The sequence below is a fragment of the Capra hircus genome, chromosome 22 (genome assembly GCF_001704415.2).
Source record: "Capra hircus breed San Clemente chromosome 22, ASM170441v1, whole genome shotgun sequence".
In the NCBI taxonomy this organism is placed as follows: domain Eukaryota; kingdom Metazoa; phylum Chordata; class Mammalia; order Artiodactyla; family Bovidae; genus Capra; species Capra hircus.
In genome coordinates, this window is record NC_030829.1 from 50802748 (window position 1) to 50817008 (window position 14261).

Sequence of the window (14261 nt, forward strand, 5' to 3'; positions counted from 1 at the left end):
GATAGAAATGCAAAGTCTCAGCCCCTACTACAGAACTACTGAATCTGAACCTCTGGGCGTTGGGTCCATTAGTCTGGGTTTAAACAAGCTGTCTCTCCAGGTGATGCTGATGCAAGGTACATTTTGAGAACCTCTTAATCATTGTATGTACTATAGGAGTAAAATGAAGCACCAGTTACCGCAGAGTAATTTTTACTGAATCTAAGTCTGAAAATAGTTTTATCTGTTTCTCAGTGATTGGTAGTCTGACCTGCTCTGTTACTCTTGGCTTCTGTTAAAAAAAAATTCAGTCTGCATCTTCATATGTTTCATAGGTATCTTATTTCCCTAGTACAATTAAATTTCTTAGTTCAGAGTAATTGTTTTTCACAAAAGCAGCTTTCTGAAATGGCCAGTAAATTCAGGAAAAGGTGTTCAACACCATTAATCATCAGACGTGCAAATTAAAGCACAGTGAGATCACTACACCCACTAAGTTGGCTAAAATTTGAAGAAAATCATTGAATGGAAAGCACTTACTGCTTGTGGGTGTGTATAACTACTCTGCAAAGCTGTTTAGTAGTATGTACTAAAGCAAAACCTTCTCTTAGGTATAAACCCACAAAATTGTTTAGTAAATATACTAAGCCATGTGCAAGATTTGCCGTAACAGTATTTATTCCTAAAGGCAGAAATCATCAGTCAAGAGCAGAATACTGCACAGCAATGAATGTAAACCAAATGCTATTTGAAGCAACCTGGATGAAGTCTCCGAAAGATTGTTAAAGCAACTCCAAAGAAAGTTCAAAATCCAGCAAAGAAATTTAAACCCAGTGAAAACCAATCCACAAGAAAAGAAACCAGGCTAGTCCAGGAATGACTTAGGAGGACGGGGACACAGGGACCTTCTGGGATGCTGGCTGTGCCGTTTCTTGATCATGGTGGTGGTTACATGGATGTGCTCACTTTGTGAAATTCCTTACAAAAAAAATTTTTTTTACCCCCCACCCCCAAATTAACTTCTTTCCCTGTACTTTGTTTCAGTTTTCTTTATTGCCTCCCACTGACATCTCAAGACCTTTTGAGATTTGGTCTTTGTTCTTTTTTTTTTGTAGCCCCCCCCCTTTTTTTTGCACGTACAATTTGAGAGTTATTGAGGAATAGTCAAGGAAAGTTCATCTCTCATGAAGTAACCATCTACTAGGTATTTATTTGTGTTTTCACTTCATATATTATTACTATACTCTTGGTTTTCCTCACACCTAGCTGATAGCATGACCCAGGGAATCAAAAATTTGTATTAAAAGAATTGATTTGGGGGAAGGGGGCAGAATTTTTTTTTAGAAAAGCAGAATACCTGCAGGCTTGTTTCTTTGCTTTCATTCCCTCTGAGAAAATGACTTTCCCTTTCTGGAAATAGGTTCTCACTTCATTGTTAAATTTTTTTAAAGAATTAGGAGTAAGGGTTCCACTTGACTCCATTTGTGTCATAAGGAAAGGTCCTTACATAGATAATCTGGTAAAGCCAAAGAACTCTGGAATAGCCTAAATTGTCTAAGTAAACCTAGATTATAAGGTTTAAAACTAAACTAAGATTTAAAACTCTTACATATAAGGCCTTGAGCAGAATGCATCTCCCAGAGATATTACTGGGCATCACTTCATGTCTTCTGCTGCCAAATCTGGGCTCTCACAAGGAGCTTGAAAAATTCTAGCTTGTGGCTTGAGTAAGCCGATTATCTTGCTGCTACTTTGATGACTGCCTATGGAATTTTCCGGGAAAAAGTTGGAATGCTAGACCCTGGCCTGGATGTCCTGTGCAGTAAGACCTCAGGATACTTTATTTGGGGAGAACTATAGATCGTGCCCTGAAATGAATTTCAAGAAAGCTTTTTTTTCCCCTGCTAAAGGCTCCTAGTAATGTTAAACGGCTGTTGCCGAATTAGTCTTCCATTACCTTTCAATAGCTCTTGTCCTGTGTACATGGAGATGGTTTAAGTTGCAGATTTTCTAAGGAGATTCTTCCAGAGACCTTAACCTGGGCCAAATATAGATCTCATCTCTTTGGAGAAATGTAAATCACTGTATAAGGCATATGGAGGTGAAGCTGGTTAGTTAGATTTGGGTTCCTAATGTTTTGAGGTTAAAGATACAGTAACAGAATTTTGTTGGGTGAGTAATTTAATTTGAAAGAAACTTGACTTGGTTACCAAAGCAAGCAGACTTTGGGTTAAAGTTTCAGATTTTGTATCTGAATCAAGTCAACTTTTAAATTTGAGAATCTATCATTTACACCCAAAGAGCTCTGCTTTTATTGCTTTATAAACCCCAGGTTCCCACAGCCCCTTCTTGGAGTTCAGTTAATTTGCTAGAGTGACTCAGCTCAGGAAAATATTTAACTTACTAAGTTACCAGTTTCTTATAGAAAGAGCAGCCAGATGCATAGGGCAGGATATGAAAGAAGGGGCACAGCTTTCATATCCTCTTTGGGCGTGTCACTCTCAAAACACCAGTCTGGATGTTCTCTGAACTGTTTTGGGTTTGGGAAGGGCTTCATTATGCCTATATGATTGATTATATCAACAACCAGCATTGATTGATCAACCTCCAGCAGTTCTTTTCTGCTCGCGATGGGAGGTGGACTGAAAGTTACAACACTAATCCCCTGGGGTTTATAAGGCAATCTAATTCTCCTGGCAACCAGCCCCTATCCTTAGGGATTTTCCAAAAGTCACCTCATTAACTTAAACTCAGGTATGATTGAAAAGAGCTTGTTATGAATAACAAGACATTCTTCACCCTGATCATTCTGGAGCTATTTCAGAAACTGAAGCTATTTGAGGACAAAAGACCAAATATTATAACAAATAACTCTCCATTGCTCATGTCACTTAGAAAGTTACTAAGGTTTTAGTAGCTATGTGCTAGGAGCTAGGACAAAGACCATATATGTATTTCTTATTATAAGTCATAATATCACAATTATGCATTTAAAATAAAATAGTTAAAATGGCAAATTTTGCTATATATTATCACAACTTCTAAAAATAATGTAAAATGCCAAAAACTATTGAATTTTGTACTTTTTTCCCAGCTTAATTGAGATATAATTGACATTGTATAAACTTAAGGTGCATGCTATTAATTTGATACACTTAAATTGCGAAATGACTACCACCAAAGCATTAGCTAACAACTGCATCATGTCACATAATAACCATTTTTTGTGTGTGAGGTGACAGCATTTAAGATTTATTTCCTTAGCAACTTTCAAGTATATGATAGAGTATCATAATCTATAATCATTTTGCAGTACCTTAGATACCCAGAATTATTGAATTCAAGTGGATAAACTGTATTGTGAATTTTATTTAAATTGAGATATTTTTAAGAAAGACTTCATATGTGTGTTGCACACACATCCACTGTATAACGCACACATGTACCACGTATTGTAGAGTAGCTTGTTTTCACGTGTGTCGTGTTCTCCCTTTCCTCTTCCCGCTGACAGTGGGAAAGAGCTTGCCTTTCATTGGATGTCAGTACAGGGTTTCTGTGACATGTTTGCTTAGTAGACCTGGCTCCATTTACATGTTTGCTGGCAGAAATTTAGGCTGATGGAGTTTGGTTGATCTGTAAGGCTCTTCAGCAGTGAGTCAACCGTTTGTTGTCAATCCCAGTTGCACGAGTTACATTTCAGTGACCTCTCCAAAAACTGAGTACCTCGTGCCAGAACAGTGTTCTGGTTTGAAAATGTACTTTAATAACTTAGTGGCCTTATCCTCAGTAAAATACAGTAATTCTAAGCTTCTTTTCTCCTTAGTAAAATGAATGATAATTATACCTGCCTCTGGAGAAGTTCAGAATCAAATCAGTTCCTATCAAATGTGTAGCAGGTGATTTGTGATACACCAGTGAAAAGGGCCATGGTGGCTGATCAAACAGTGTAAGATCTGTTGTAGTATAGTGTATTTTGAAACTTACAACACTGTCTGTATCATTAAAGGGAGAACCAGAAGAATGATTAGCATAGCGTGTTTTTGAAGAAGTTGTGTGTCAGGTAATGGAGTGAGGCAGAAATGGAGGCGAGAGCCACAAGTAGCTTGGGATGAGCGGTAGGCAGCACTGTCACATGTGGCAGTGAAGTGTGTCTCAGTGGTTGTCCTCCAAAGGCCCAAGCCTCTGATGGGGCCAGTGAAGTCTGTGCCGTGGACAGTGCTTCAGCATCAGTGCCAGCAGAAGAGTCACTCTTGGGTGGAGCATTGGGCCACGTACTTAAGACTGTGCCAGCCAGGATTTGCACATTACAAAAAAGATATTCTTGCCCTCTGTCCTCAGTGCTGTTCAGGGAGGATGTTTATATGCAGACAGCCCTTATTTCCTCGTGGGGAAGGAAGGTGGTGGTTTCCAGAAGGGTGACCTCTTGCCATTCACTCCCAGCACTGCTGCTCAGCAGCACAGCCAGTCCTGTGCTGAGTTCCAGTCTTTGATAAGTTTTGAGTCTTTGAGCAAATAAAACAGAAGTTTCCTAATAGAAACTTTACAATAGCAATTAATATTTTTTTAGTTGTATTTTATGTTTTAACCACTAAATCATTGAGTGCCAGGCCCAGACAGCCCCCCTGCGTGGCCTTGTTGAGTTTACCTTGTTGCTATAACTTAAAAGTATCAAGCCTCTGGACACAGTCAGAAGGCCTAATTGGCTTTCTCTTTTTTTTCCTTTTATTAAATTTTAATTTTTACTTTATTTTGCTTTACGATACTGTATTGGTTTTGCCATACATTGACATGAATCCACCACGGCTGTACATGCATTCCCAAACATGAACCCCCCCTCCTACCTCCCTCCCCATAACATCTCTCTGGGTCATCCCCATGCACCAGCCCCAAGCATGCTGTATCCTGCATCGGACATAGACTGGCGATTCGATTCTTACATGATAGTATACATGTTTCAATGTCATTCTCCCAAATCATCCCATCCTCTCCCTCTCCCTCTGAGTCCAAAAGTCCGCTATACACGTCTGTCTTTTTTGCTGTCTTGCATACAGGGTCATCATTGCCATCTTTCTAAATTCCATATATATGTGTTAGTATACTGTGTTGGTGTTTTTATTTCTGGCTTACTTCACTCTGTATAATCGGCTCCAGTTTCATCCATCTCATCAGAACTGATTCAAATGTATTCTTTTTAATGGCTGAGTAATACTCCATTGTGTATATGTACCACAACTTTCTTATCCATTCATCTGCTAATGGACATCTAGGTTGTTTCCATGTCCTGGCTATTATAAAGAGTAATTGGCTTTTTTGATGTGGTTATCAGTAACTTTGTGAATGAGACTATATCTGGAAGACTGGTGCTTTCATATTGCCTATAGAATAGTAACTGTTCCCACAGCAAAGCAACAGGAAGATTCCCGGGAGGTCCAGTGAGTAGTACTTGGTGCTCTCATTGCCAGGGCCCTGAGTTTGATTCCTGGTCAAGGAACAAAGATCGCACAAGTTGCCTGGCATGGCCAAAAAAGCAAACAGAAAACTCCCTAAACAAAAGCAATGCAGCAGAGGCAAGGCAGACTCCACATCTTAAGTCAGTTCAGTTCAGTCACTCAGTCGTGTCCGACCCTTTGGACTTCAGCACACTGGGCTTCCCTGTCCATCACCAACTCCTGGAGCCTACTCAAACTCGTGTCCATCATGACGGTGATGCCATTCAACCTTCTCATCCTCTGTCATCCCTTTCTCCCGCCTTCAATCTTCCTCAGCATCAGGATTTTTTATCTTTTCAAATGAGTTAGTTCTTCGCATCAGGTGGCCAAAGTATTGGAGTTTCAGCTTCAGCATCAGTCCTCCCAATGAATATTCAGGACTGATTTCCTTTAGGATGGACAGATTGGATCTCCTTGCAGTCCAAGGGACTCTGAAGAGTCTTCTTCAACATCACAGTTCAAAAGCATCAATTCTTTGGCTCTCAGCTTTCTTTATAGTCCAACTCTCACATCTATACATGTCAACTGGAAAAACCATAGCCTTGACAGACCTTTGTTGGTTTTTAATATGCTGTCTAGGTTGGTCATAGCTTTTCTTCCAAGGAGCAAGCATCTTTTAAAAATTTCATGGCTGCAGTCACCATCTACAGTGATTTTGGAGGCCCCCCCCCCGAAATAAAGTCTCTTTACTGTTTCCATTGCTTCCCCATCTATTTGCCATGAAATGATGGGACCAGATGCCATGATCTTCATTTCTGAGTGTTGAGTTTTAAGCCAACTTTTTCACTCTCCTCTTTCACTTTTATCAAGAGGCTCTTTAGTTCATTTTCTGCCATAAGGTGGTGTCATCTGCATATCTGAGGTTATTGATATTTCTCCCGGCAGTCTTGATTCCATCTGTGCTTCATCCAGCTGAGCGTTTCTCATGATGTACTCTGCATATAAGTTAAATAAGCAAGGTGACAATATATAGCCTTGGCGTACTCCTTTACTGATTTGGAACCAGTTTGTTGTTGCATGTCTAGTTCTGAGTGTTGCTTCCTGACCTGCATCCAGATTTCTCAGGAGGCAGGTCAGGTGGTCTGGTATTCCCATCTCTTTAAAAATTTTCCACAGTTTGTTGTGATCCACACAGTCAGAGGCTTTGGCATAGTTAACAAAGCAGAAGTGTTTGTTTTTCTGGAACTCTCTTGCTTTTTCTGTGATCCAATGGATGTTGACAATTTGATCTCTGGTTCCTCTTCCTTTTCTAAATCCAGTTTGAACATCTGAAAGTTCATGGTTCACATACTGTTTAAGCCTGGCTTGAAGAATTTTGAGCATTACTTTGATACCGTGTGAGATAACTGCAATTGTGCAGTAGTTTGAATTTGGGATTGGAATGAAAACTGACCTTTTCCAGTCCTGTGGCCACTGCTGAGTTTTCCAAATTTGCTGACATATTGAGTGCAGCACTTTCACAGCATCGTCTTTCAGGATTTGGAAGAGCCCAACTGGAATTCCATCACCTCCACTAGCTTTGTTCATAGTGATGCTTCCTAAGGCCCACTTGACTTTGCATTCCAGGATGTCTGGTTCTAGGTGAGTGATCACACCATCGTGGTTATCAGGGTCATGAAGATCTTTTTTGTATAGTTCTTTTGTGTATTCTTGCCACCTCTTCTTAATATCTTCATGTAAGTCAAGGTTAAGTTAATTTGTCGTTGTGGTTGATGTTGAGAGGTTGCAGCATCCACTGATACTGCCGTAGTTCCCATCCTGGGAATTTTCGAGCTCCTAAAAATCACAGGACAGGACTGGGCCCAATATACTTGGTACACTGTCCCCTGTGAATAGTAATCACTAAGAGCAGGTATCTTTGCTGTGGTGCTACTTGGCTTTCTGATGGCATTTTACAGGGCTGTTTTCAAATGTGAAGGATCCAACTGCAATGCAGTGGTGGTAGGAAATATGAACTTAAAATTGGGGGCTTTTGTTTTTGTTTTTCCGGACTTTTATAAACTTTTTATTTTGTTTTGGGATATAGCCTATTAACAGAGTGCTTTCAGGTGAACAGTGAAGCAACTCGGCTATACATATACATGTGTTCATTCTCCCCCAAGCCACCTCCCATCCAGGCTGGCACATAATGTTGAGCATAGTTCTATGTGCCATGCAATAGGTCCATGTTGGTTTTCCATTCTAAATATAGCAGTGTGTACATGACCTTCCCCAAATCCCTAACTGTTCCTCCCCACCCCCACCCCCCAGCAACCATAAAGTTCCTTTTCTAAGTCTGTGAGTCTCTTTCTGTTTTTTTAAGAAAGTTCATTTGTATCATTTCTTTTTAGATTCCACATATAAGGGATGTCATATGATATTTCTCCTCCTCTGTCTCACTTACTTCACTCAGTATGATACACCCTAGGTCCATCTGTGATGTGGCAAATGGCATTATTCTTTTTAATGGCCGAGTAATATTCCATTGTATGTATGTACCACATCTTTATCCATTCCTCTGTTGATGGACATTAAAGTTGCTTCCATGTCTTGGCTATTATAAACAGTGCTACAATGAACATTGAGGTGCATGTATCCTTTCGGATCATATTTTTTTCCAGATAGATGCACAGGAGTGGAACTGCAGGGTCATATGTAGCTCTGTTTTTAGTTTTTTAAGAAACCTCCATACTGTTCTCCATAATGGCTGTACCAATTTACATTCCCACCAGCAGTGTAGGAGGGTAAAATAGGGGGCTTTTGAAAGGCAGATAGCAAGCATTATACATGGTGTATCAGACCTAGAGGGGAAGCTGGGATGTTGAGACTCTGAAAACATCCCTAGTAAGACAGGCAGAAACAGCTTCAGGTGACGTACTTTGCTGTGGTCTGTTTTTCAAAGGAATGACACTGAAATGCTGTGAGTATATAGCGCATGTCCAGGTCCAGTTAGTATTCCACACCGAAGTCTTTTGCAGTATTTTAATGCTTGACGTATGGTAGTTGGGTTGTAATTTCAGTCTTTTGAGCCTTTTCAGGTTTTTCATCAGTGTTTAGGAGGAACACACCCCTTTTTTAGACTTTTATTCCTCTGTGCATGGACTCCATTCAGCATGTCCTTGCGACTTTAATGTAGCTGAGTATACAGCTTCAAGGGATAGGCCAGCCAGACCCATAGTCCCTGTCCTGAAGGAACTTTTCTTGGGAATGGATATGAGTCATCCACAGAGAGGGGAAAAGAACAAAAACCTGCCACATCCCTCACATAGGGTAGGATGCCTGGTAAATGTGGTTTAACTGATACATATGAAAACCAAGAGTGGGCCAAAGCCTCACGCGTTAGGATTAGAGCGCAGAGGTCAGGTGTGTCAGGAGTTTGAGAACAAGGACTGGATCAGGAATAGAGATTTGAGAATCATGTGCATAAAGGTAATGTTTGAAGAACTGAAACCCCCGGAGATAGGTAGAGTATTAGGAAGCTAAGGGAAAAAACAATCTTGAAGGGAATCGTTAGATATGGAGGCCTGTAGCTGAGGAAACGGAAGACTTAGGAGATGAGCTCATTAGCATATTTTGTCAGGGAGGTTCAAGGATAGGAAGGTAAGGTGGTAAAAAAATATGAAGGAGAATCAGGACTGGATTTTGTGAAGGTAGGTCATTGGTGACTTGAGAAAGTTTCAGTAGAAGTTTGGGCAGAATGCACATTGGTAGAATTTAAGCAAGTGAATGGGTATGAAGCAATTGAAAATACATACCTTTTCTTTGAAACAGACCAGAGAGAGGAAGGTTAATAAAGGAAAGCATGGATGTGGGGAGATTCTTTGTTTTAAAATAGGCACCCTGCACTTTGGGTGGACTGAAAGGAGCCAGTAGACAGGAGAGATGAAGGTGGTGTGTGGGATACCCCAGGTTGCAATACTATATAAATTTAAAGATGCTGGAAGCTGTAAGGTTAGGCCTGGGCAGGAGAGATCTTAGTAGGAGTAACTTGCTCACTGCGTTCCTCTGTCTTACGCCAGACCCTGTAAGAGATGCAGAGATTCCCCATAACTTCGCTAAAGAAATATACACTCACTTGCATGCTATTACAGGTGGCTTAAATAGATATCTTACAGCTGACTATTACTGGAAAAACAAACCTCTACTCAAAACTTTGAAGAATTATATCTGAAACAATTCAGAGTCTAGAAAATAATACATCTGGCAGAGAGACTGCAGAGAGAGCTCAATGTGATTTTCCTTCTCAAGCTGGCAAGCCATGTACTTGAAAAGATGTTGGATTATAACAACATGGAAAGGAAAGATACTAGAGTTAAAAAAAAATTCCTGGGTCATTTCAGGAAAAATAGTAGTGAGTTTCATTTTCTGATGTTTGTATTTTTCACATCTTGTCAACAACTCTGGTTGTGTTGCCAGACTCCCAGCATCCCAGAAATCACCTTGTAATTATAGGCTTTCATTTTCATTTTGTCCCATAATCACTTGTGATTTCTTTTCTTTATCGTCAGTAGAAGCTGGATGGTTTTATATTTTTCCTGGGCAGAATATTCCCTAAGCGAAATATTCAAGAGCCATTTTGGTTGCTCCCTGGCATTTTCATTTTGTGTGTCCTTAACTGTATTTGATTTAGAGGAATTACTTCTTAAAAATTGAGTACTTTCTAGGAAGGATACTATTCAAAGATGGCAGTCTTTTTTAATAACTCAGGGTATTACAGATATATTTTGTTTGCATCCTATAAGGTCCTGATTGCTGGACTTTGGGCATACACCAATACCAAGATAGGCCTAGGAGGTAAAATTGTGACATGAATTTGAGAGCATAAGAAAAAATAGAAAACGATTTGTGAATCCTGTCAAGATGTTAGCAGTCAGACTGAACATAGAGGAAAGACTTTTTTTTAAAGGTAAATTAGCATCTGTACCCTGGATTATTTCATAGGAGACTGAAAATGAAGTAGTCTGTCTCTCCTTTTTCATTAAAAAAATGTTTTGTTTTTGGACTTACTTAACATGTTTCCCCGGAGAAGGCAATGGCACCCCACTCCAGTACTCTTGCCTGGCAAATCCCATGGACGGAGGAGCCTGGTAGGCTGCAGTCCATGGGGTCGCTGAGGGTCGGACACGACTGAGTGACTTGACTTTCACTTTTCACTTTCATGCATTGGAGAAGGAAATGGCAACCCACTCCAGTGTTCTTGCCTGGAGAATCCCAGGGATGGGGGAGCCTGGCGGGCTGCCTTCTCTGGGGTCGCACAGAGTCGGACACGACTGAGGCGACTTAGCAGCAGCAGCAGCAGCAGCAGCAGCAACAACGTGTATCCCTCACCCCCTTCATCTCTCCTGTCTATTGGCTCCTTTCTTCAGTCTACCATAAAGTGCAGGGTGCCTATGTTAAAACCTGGAACCTCCCCACGTCCGTGCTTTCCTCTACTAACCTTCCTCTCTCTGGTCTGTTTCAAAGAAAAGGTATACATTTCCACTTGCTTCGTACCCATCCACTTGCTTAAATTCTACTACATGTCCAATAAAGTATGGAGCCACATAGGGCTGTAAAAAAACAGAAGATATTTCCTTTGGTCTGAGGTGATTTGCAGTCTGGTTGGAAGACAAAACACAAGTTAATCAAGTAGGAATCAAAAACAAAAATTATAGGAGCTGAATGGGTGTGAGAAGTGCTGAGTTATAGTTTAAAGGGCTAGTCTCTATACAGTACTGTTTTCATTGTGTGGTCCTATGTTTTAAAGAATTGTATTGAGCACATTTCCCTTTTATGTATATGCTGGTTATTGTGCTTTCATTAGGAGTATTATCCTTAATCCTTATTTTGCTTTTTTGCAGAAAATAAGTCTTTAACTATTACTAGATAATATTGTGAGTTGGTTAAAACTTCATAATATATATGTATATTCTTAGCCAGCCACATGTTCACTGCACTATACCACGAATGTTCTCAGAACTCACAAATGAGTGACAGCAGCGTCAGCCCTTCCCATTACAGAACCTTATGAGTTTATGTGCATTAAATTTTAAAGCTAAATTTCCTACATTTTCCAGACTAAAAAAAAGTTTCTGATGTACCCCAATGGATTGTGTCACCCACTCCAGTTTGAGAAACGTTCCCTTGAGACAGTATGGTTTTGTCAGTGAATGTATTGTTGAGGATTAGTTTGACTGTAGGTAATGGGGACCTGAAAAATACTACCTTAAACAAGACAGTTATTTTTCATTCACATAAAAGAAGTATGGAAGTAGGCAGTCTTGGGCTGAGATGGTGGCTCCCAAGGTATCTGGGATCTAGGTGCCTTCCATCCTTATTCCTTCAACTCCAGGGTGTGGCAGTCATATTCTAGGATGGCCGTTTCGAAGGCAGCCGTGACTCCAGCTTTAAGCAGCAGGAAGGAGGAAGGAGATGAAGAAGGGCAGGGACTTCCAACTTTAAGGAAGATTTTCTGGAAGTCCCACAGAATACTGCTGATTACATCTCAGGGGCTAGAAGTTTGTACATGACTATATCTAGTCTAAGGGAAACTAAGAAATGTCTTTTAGCTGGGCAGCAAAGTGCACAATTAAAAATTGGAGTGCTGTTCTAAGAGGTAATTGTGCGAGTTTGGGTTGACCTCTAGGCTGTGACAAGTGGAGGTAGGGAGTCTTCATGCTTTTCCCTTTTTTTTGGTAACAGCTTTGGTAAATATCCACACACATTATAATTCACCCATTAAAAGTTTACAGTTCAGTTATATATAGAATATTCGAGTTATGCAACCATCTGAGAATCATTTTGGAAAAAATTCATCACCCTATAAAAAGCCTCACCATTCTTTTGGTAGTCATTCCCTATCCCTCCCTCCTAGCTCCCTTCCCCTGGAAGTCACACGTCTACTATCTCTGCATTTGCCCGTTCTGGACATTTCGTATAAATGGAATGACACAACATGTGTTTCTTTGTAACTAGCTTCTTTCACAAATTGTAATGTTTTCAGGGTTCATCCATGTGGTAGCATGCATTAGTATCCCCCCCACTTCATTGTTGAATAATATTCCATTGTGTAGATAAATCACATTTTGTCCATTCATCAGTTGTTAGATGTTTGGTTTGTTTCTACTTTTTTATGGTGATGAATAATGCTTCTGTGAACATTGATGTAAATTTTTTGTGTGAACATGTTTTTATTTCTATTGGAGTTATGAGTAGAATTGCTGGGTCATAGATATAGTCAGATCCTTTGCCCAGTTTTAAATCAGATTGTCTGTCTAGTTATTATTGACTTGTAGGAGTTCTTTACATATTGTGGGTCCACATCAACCTTGACTGCATGAGAGATCCCAAGTCAATCTAACCAACCTAAGTCAGACCACCAACCTAAGCTGCTTTTTTGTTATTCAGTTGTAGGAGTTGTTTATATATTCTGGATATGGGTCCCATATCATTTTCTCCTATTCTGTGGATTATCTTCTCATTTTCTTGATGCTATCTCTTGAACCACAAAAGCTTTAAAATTTTTTATGACATCCAATTTATCTTTCTTCTTTGTTTCTTGGTAATAGATATATTTGTGAATACACTGTTCACAATAGATTGTGAGAAATGTATTTTTTAACCAAAAGATGGAAGCAACCCAAGTGTCTGTCTGCAGATAGATGGATAAATAAGATGTGGTATATATCAGTACATACAGTGGAATATTATTCAATCTAAAAGGAAATTCTGATACATGCTACAAAGAGAGGAAACCACTATAATGCTGAGTGCAGTAAACCAGTCACAAATACTGTATGATTCCACTCACATGAGGTAGTTAGAGCAGTAAGATTCATAGAGGTAGAAAGTGGAATGTTGGTTGCCAACAGTGGAAGTAGGGGAGATGGGATGATAATTGTTTGATGAATCTAGAATTTCAGTTTTAGAAGGTGAAAAAAGTTCTGGAAATGGATGATGGTGATAATTGTACAACAGTGTTGAATATATGTAATGCCACTAAAGTATTTGCTTACAAATTGTTTAAATGGCAAGTTTTCTGTGTATTTTACTGCATTAAAAAAAATATCTTGTAGTTTTAGCTCTTACATTTGGGTCTGTAATCCATAGTTAATTTTGTATGTGATGTGAGGTAGTGTTCTAACTTCCTTCTTTTGCATGTTATCTGTTCAGTTGTCTCAGCGCCATTTGTTGAAAAGGCTGTTTTTTCTCCATTGGATTGTCTTGGCATCCTCTTTGAAAATTTACTTGACCCTAAATGGGAGGGCTTATTTCTGGATTCTCAGATCCGCTCTATTGATCTATGAAAGTGTTAGTCCCTCAGTCTTGTCTCTTTGGGATCCCTTGGACTCTAGCCTGCCAGGCTCCTCCATCCATGGAATTCTCCAGGCAGGAATACTGGACTGGGTAGTCATTGCCTCCTCCAGAGGATCTTCCGTCCCAGGGATCGAACCCCGGTCTCCTGCATTGCAGGTGCTCTTTACTGTCTGAGCCACCAGGGAATTGTTTATATCTTTATAACAGTGCAATACTGCCTTGATTACTGTACCTTTATAGTTTTGACATCAGGAAGTGTGAGTCCTTTAACTTTGCTCTTCATTTTCAAAATTGCTTTGGCTGTTCTGAGTCCATTGAATTTCCATGTGCATTTTCTGATCAGTTGTCAGTTTCTGCAAAGAAGCTGGCTGAGATTTTGATAGGGATTGAGTTGAGTCTGTAGATTGATTTGGAGGATATTGCCATTTAACAGGATTGCCCTTTAGTCCTTAAACATGAATGTCTTCCCATTTAAAGTGTTCAGAGTATGTTTCATGCTTTTTGTTATTTATTCATGTT

At 39.8% G+C, this 14261-nt stretch overlaps 1 protein-coding gene across 1 annotated transcript in view; it reads left to right on the top strand.

The window, feature by feature from the left end:
• Positions 1–14261, top strand: part of RHOA (ras homolog family member A) — a 49896-nt gene that overhangs the window by 25479 nt on the left and 10156 nt on the right.